This window comes from Balaenoptera physalus (assembly GCF_965194825.1).
Source record: "Balaenoptera physalus genome assembly, contig: HAP1_SCAFFOLD_2735, whole genome shotgun sequence".
Classification (NCBI taxonomy): Eukaryota; Metazoa; Chordata; class Mammalia; order Artiodactyla; family Balaenopteridae; genus Balaenoptera; species Balaenoptera physalus.
In genome coordinates, this window is record NW_028124087.1 from 11,168 (window position 1) to 17,238 (window position 6,071).

The 6,071-nt window shown below is 47.4% G+C and overlaps 1 long non-coding RNA gene across 1 annotated transcript; it reads left to right on the forward strand.

Moving 5' to 3' along the window:
- The first annotated feature begins 3,934 nt into the window (after nucleotides 1–3,934).
- On the forward strand, nucleotides 3,935–5,625 carry LOC309654316. The gene is made up of 3 exons (XR_014260135.1): nucleotides 3,935–4,066; nucleotides 4,591–4,696; nucleotides 4,964–5,625. It is a non-coding gene; the product is annotated as an uncharacterized lncRNA (long non-coding RNA).
- The last annotated feature ends 446 nt before the right edge of the window (nucleotides 5,626–6,071 follow it).

Here is a 6,071-nt window from a genome sequence, read left to right on the forward strand (position 1 = left end):
CTCGTAGATTAGTTAAGAGCCTGTAGGTGTCGAAGGGATTTGTGGAAAAGACCCAGCAGAGTCTGCGAGAACCCGAGGCGGCTGTGGCTGGAGCCAGGTGAGCCACAGGTTAGGGGCGCCTGGGCCTCATCCTGTGTGAGGGTGGATGCGCTACTGCTGTCCTCTGCCTCGGGCCCTCATCTGTGAAATGGGGGAACAGTGAGGACTACCCTCCCGAGGTCGTCATGAGGCTTAATGTGTGAACGCACCGACCACTGAGAGCAGCCCTCACCGCAGGGAGCAGTGTGTGTGTGTGTGTGTGTGTGTGTGTGTGTGTGTGTGTGTGTGTGTGATTGCAGCTACCGGGCTTTGCTTTTCTCCACCAGCTCCTTCTTCACGGGGAAGCAAGGAGAGGCATGGGAGGGAGGGAGGGAGAAGACTAGAAAAAGAGGCAGAGGGAGGTCCTTGGGGAAGGGTTTCTGCCACTCATGCATGGGTGGCCTGGGGTCCAAACTTGGGGTTTCACACCAGGGCGTGTGAACAAGGGGCGGCGGCCAGGGGCAGAGCATTTGCAGACCGCGTGTAGGTCTGGACAGCGCAGGAAGACGCCAAGGCTCTGCTTCCTCCCAGCTGTCAAGGCCCGAGGCAACAGGTCACCCCTTCTGAGTCCCTGAGAAAGTGGGAGGTGCTAGTGCAAGGGCACAAAGTTTCAGTTATGCCATATGAAAACAAGTTCTGGAGTTCTGCTGTATAATATGGTGCCTGTAGTTAACAATACTGTATTGTGTGCTTAAAATTTACTGAAGATGGCTCCTATCTTAAGCGTTCTTACCATACACACAAAGAATGATGATAATAGCAATAATAATAAATAAAGGAATGAATCGGTCGGGAGGACACCTTTGGAGTGACACATATGTTTACGGTGTAAATTGTGGTGATGGTTTCATGGGTGTAATCTGTCTCCATACTCACAAAGTTGCATGTATTAATCATGTACAGCTTTCTGTATGTCAATGATACCTTCATAAAGTGGTTTAAAACAATAAAATGGGGGGGAATATAGTCACTCCAAGTACTGAGCACGTTGCCTGTCCCAGTAAATAAGTAAATAAATGTAATTATGGTTTAAGCTTAGCTCAGGACTGAGAGTGGGTCCCACAGGTACTTGGCAGGTGGTGTCTGTGGCCAGCTCCTCCACCCTGGCTCAGCACTGCTTCTGTGAAGCACAAGGGCTCCCCAAACACAGAGACCAGCCCCAGGTGCACACTCGTGACAGAGAAGGTGGGCTGGTCGCAGACACCTTGTTTTGGTTACTTGCTATTCCTTCCCCCACACGCCCTTTCATTGTCCTGGTCCTTAACCTTTAACTCCTGTAAGAAGCTGGGTTTGCAGATTTCTGAAGACATTTTGCAGTGTGCAGACCTGTTTCACCTTTGTTCCCCATCCTTGGGTCTGGAGATAAAGGCGGAAGACAGTACTCCATGAAAGCAACAATCACAAACCTCAGGTATGCTCACCCTCAGGTGCCTCAGACTTCAAAGAAATGGCAAACGAGGCATCTCATTTTATACATGGCCCTCTTTAAGTACACTTGTATGTACATAAAATGAAATTGTACTGAAGTAAATCTTATTGCTGAACGTTTGCTTTCCGGAAGACACTTTGGTGTAAAAGTTCCTAAGAAAATTTGTTTTTTTAAAGGACCAAAAGTGGGGTGAATGTTTCATGGGTAAAGACCTTTTTCGTAACGAGTGAAGGTGAAATGAGCAGACTGTGCAACTCAGATTCCAGCTGCATCCCCGTCACTACCCTCGGGAGTGTGCCGGAAGGACCCCAGAGAGCTGGCCCACTGCAATGAGCTTACAGCCTTGGGGCCCCAAACTGGAAGGATGTTCAGCATTCCTGGTTCTCTGGGTTCAGCAAGACCTGACTGAGGTGGGTGGGAGGTGAGTAGGAACACAGCTTTGCCCAGAGCTATCTCGTTGGCCTGTGCTAGAGGGGGAACAGAAGGTCAGAGCAGGCCTGGGTGAACCCAAGGTGCTGGCTGAATGTAATTTTTTTTTTTTTTTTTTTTTAATAAAGGGACTCTGTTTTCTGGTTGTTGGCTGAGTATGTAATGTCCACTCTGGGTCATCTAAGGGCCGAGACCAAGTACTCTGTTCCTGCTGTGACCCGTGCTTCTGCTACCACGTGCTGCACAAGGTAGGTACCTCAGAGTCCTAGCTGAACAGCTCATAGAGAGACAGGTCTCACCCTTTCTTCTCCACCTGCATCTTACAGAGGTGGAAAGTAGGAACTGCAGCCCAGCAAGCCACGGACCCAGGCAATCCTAAAACTGCAAAGTCACCTGTGTTGATTCCAGCCAGCTTTTAGTAAGTAAATCCGTGACTCTTGTAAGAAGAGATTTCAGAAGATGTGTACCTTCTACAGAATTCACATTTAGTGAGGGGCGTGTGAAAAGGTATACACAATTTTAATCTTTTTATTTTACTAATAGCGTATCTTAATGATTGAAAAATAGAAATTCCTGTAAATAAAAAGAAAACCAGAAAGTACTCATACTTTACACACCTAGTGTTCATGATCTAATGGGCCTGCTTCGCCTTCCCCTCTCTCTTCTATCTGAGCCTCCACGATGGACGGGACTCACCTGGTACAAGTGACACGGGGTCGAGCTGGACTGTTGGTTTTCTGCTCCGCCTCTGCTTCCTCTCCGCATCCTGGACTCTAAAGAAGATGAATGAAATGTCTGCTCTGGTTGCTGGCTGTTTCATCTCCAACTTAACCTCAGTCTGTGGTTGTGGAGGGCCTCAGAAGTCAGGAAGGTCCCCCGCCGCCAACATGGGGAGGGTGGGGCTGGACCCAGGTTCCAGCCCAGCCCTGACACGCAGTGCGCTCAGTGGGACATGTTGGCATGCATGCAAGGCTGTAGCGCTGCCAGCCCCCATATGTTGCCTTCTTGAGGGCTGGCGGTGCCCTTCAGGACTGGCTGCATCCTTCGTCCCATTTGAGTGGGCAGTAGTAGATAATAAAATCTCAGAATATCCCTTGACCCCTGACCATCCAGGCAGGCATCTGTGGTCCTCCAGCTCAGGCCTGCCTGGGCCCTGTCAAGCCCCTGTGGCCAATCACTGAGCTGACCTTGCTGCTGGGCAATTGAACAGCTACCTGGGTAGCATAGATGGCCCCTTGGGATGTTTCAGTTCCCTACATCCATGTGATTGAGAAAAGGGCCTCCTCCCTCATAGCCTCTCAGCCTTCTGAGAGGAAATAACCCTGTAGACATTGAGTGTGGCCCTGGCCACAACCAGCATACAGCAGACCGTGGCCCTGCAATCCTTTGGCCTTTGGGTTGTTGCAAACCTTTGACATTCATACTCATTAAAAATCAAAGGTATGGGAGCAAGTGGCTTCCCAGCTGGTGTTCTCACTCTGAGGCCACGTGGTCTCCAGGAGCCACGTGCACCCCGGGCCCAGTCCCTGCGGCCTCCGGAAAGCCAGCCAACTGTGGATTCCGCGGTACAGAATCATCCTTGAGACACTGCTCCGTTGAGTAACAGTTTCCTTACCACCTACCGTTTGGTTTCTGTTCTCTGTAAAGGAGAGAGCAGAGACTGGGAAATGAGCAAATGTGTTCTGTGGAGATGGGTGATTAATATAGTCAGAGGGCAGGTGTGACTCCTGGGCTCCCACCTCCCAGGGACACAGATGAAGTCTGTGTGCCTTTTGAGGTACACTGGCAATCAGGGCCAGCCTCTGATATGAGGCCCTGATGCCCAAAGCAAGAGTCTTGAGTTTACCACCAACAGCGAAGTTGCTATTTTAGCTAGTGGAAGAGCTTCCTGCCATCAAGGGAGGACAGCAAGAGCCCTGGATGGGTGACCACAGTCACTGACCTTAACTGAACCTCTTCTTTTCTGTTAAAATGGACATTGAGTGGGTGTAGCCTGGAGTTTCTGGAAGCCCTGGATGCAGTGAGAGAGAGTGTTCCTGTGAATGGGGCCACCCAAAGGCATTTAGCAGGACAAAGGATTGGAGAGAGACCAGATCACACTGCAAGAGAGTGAGCCACCAGAACTGCCAGGTCCAAATCCACTCTTAAACCTGCCTCTTGCAGTTATTAATTTATTTCTATTGTTTAAAAATAATGTTTTATTTTACTTTAGTAAGTGTGTCCAGTCCATTGGAATCAAAAAAGTCATAGCTGATACATCAGAACGAATAATCCCTGAGACTCCCTTGGGTGCCCTACTGGATGGGGCATGGCTGGGCGAGATGAAGACACTGAGTAGGGTCCGAACTTAGGGGAACTGCCAGACTGCTGTGTCTCTGTTCCTTCCCTGTCCCAGGAGAGCGAAATCCCGGAACAGTGAAAGGACAAGCAAAATGGGGAAGAGGTCTTTTGGTGGCTTAACTGTTCTGTTTGTGTTTTCCTTTGTTATGTTCCGTTTTGTTAATGTGTGTTTTTACTAGGAAGTTACCCATTTTCTCTAGATTTCTAGTGTGACACAATAGGTTTCTCATTCTAGTTTTCAACCGAATTGTCACTTATTAACTGACATCCATACTTCATTTGGGTTTCCTTTGTTCTAACTTTTTGTCTTCCAGGATGCCATCCAGTGTATCACGTGACATTTAGTCATCATGTCTGTTTAGACTCTTCTGGGCTTTCACAGTTTCTGAGACTGTCCTTGTTTCTATGACCTTGACATTGGTGAGTAGTACTGGTCAGATATTTTGTTGACTGTCCCGCTTTGGAATTTACTTGGTGTTTATCTCAGGATTAGGCTTGAGTTATGGATTTAAGTAAGTAGATCACAGAGGTAAAGTGCTTTCTCATCACTTTATATCAAGGGAACAGGATCTCAAGGCAACTTATCACTGTTACTATTAACTTTGGTCACCTGGCTGAGGTAGTTTGTCAGATTTCCCCACAATGAAGTTAAGTTTTTCCCATTTCCGTGCTGTGTGTCTTCTTTAGGAGGAAGCTACTTTGGGAACCAGCACTTATGGAGACAGGAGTTATCTCCACCTCCACAATCCATGGATGGCTGAGTGTCCACATCAATTATTTGGACTTCCACATAGGAGATTTCTATTCAACTTTATTGATCAAAACAAACAAACAAACAAACAAAACCCTGTGCAGTTACTTATTTTTACCAGCATGGACACCTGTGGACAGTTTTTGTTTGTTTGTTTTTCTTTGTTTTTTTAACTTTTTGTTATAATCCAGCAGTCCAGATTTTGTTGCTAAGTTCATTCCTACTTTGGCTATTGAGAGCTCTTTCCATTGGCTCCTGTTTTCCTTTGACATCATTCCACCCTGTGGACTTTTTTTTCTTGATAATTCCTTATTTTCTGATATAAGATTCAAGATTGGAGCTTCCCTGGTGGCGCAGTGGTTGAGAATCCGCCTGCCAATGCAGGGGACACAGGTTCGAGCCCTGGTCTAGGAAGATCCCACATGCCGCGGAGCAACTAGGCCCGTGAGCCACAATTACTGAGCCTGCGCGTCTGGAGCCTGCGCTCCGCAACAGGAAAGGCTGCGATGGTGAGAGGCCCGCGCACCGCGATGAAGAGTGGCCCCCGCTCGCCGCAACTAGAGAAAGCCCTCGCACAGAAACGAAGACCCAACACAGCCAAAAAATAAATAAATAAATAAATAAATTAAAAAAAAAAAAAAAAGATTCAAGATTGTCCTGGCTCATATATTTACTGTGTCAGTCCTAGTGTCAGCCATTATTTCAAAGAGCTCTGGTTCCTTTTACTAGATAATGTTATGAAAAAGTTCCATATAGGAGCTGAAAGTGCTCAGCTGACAATGCAAGGAAATATATGCATGTATTCCCACCTCTGTGTATGGCTGGGTCTCAGGGAGGGCTGCTCCACAGTGGCATATCAGTTATTTTGAATTACAGTTCCTTAATAAATGGCTGATGCAAGAGGGACACTCTATCTATCTCCTTGAAAGCAGGAAATAAGTCTCTCATGTGAAAGGTGCAGAAGCCTATATGAACAACCCTTGGTACTTCTTTAATTTACTACCCCAAGCCCAAAGTCTGTTTAGATTCTTCACTAATTGAGTA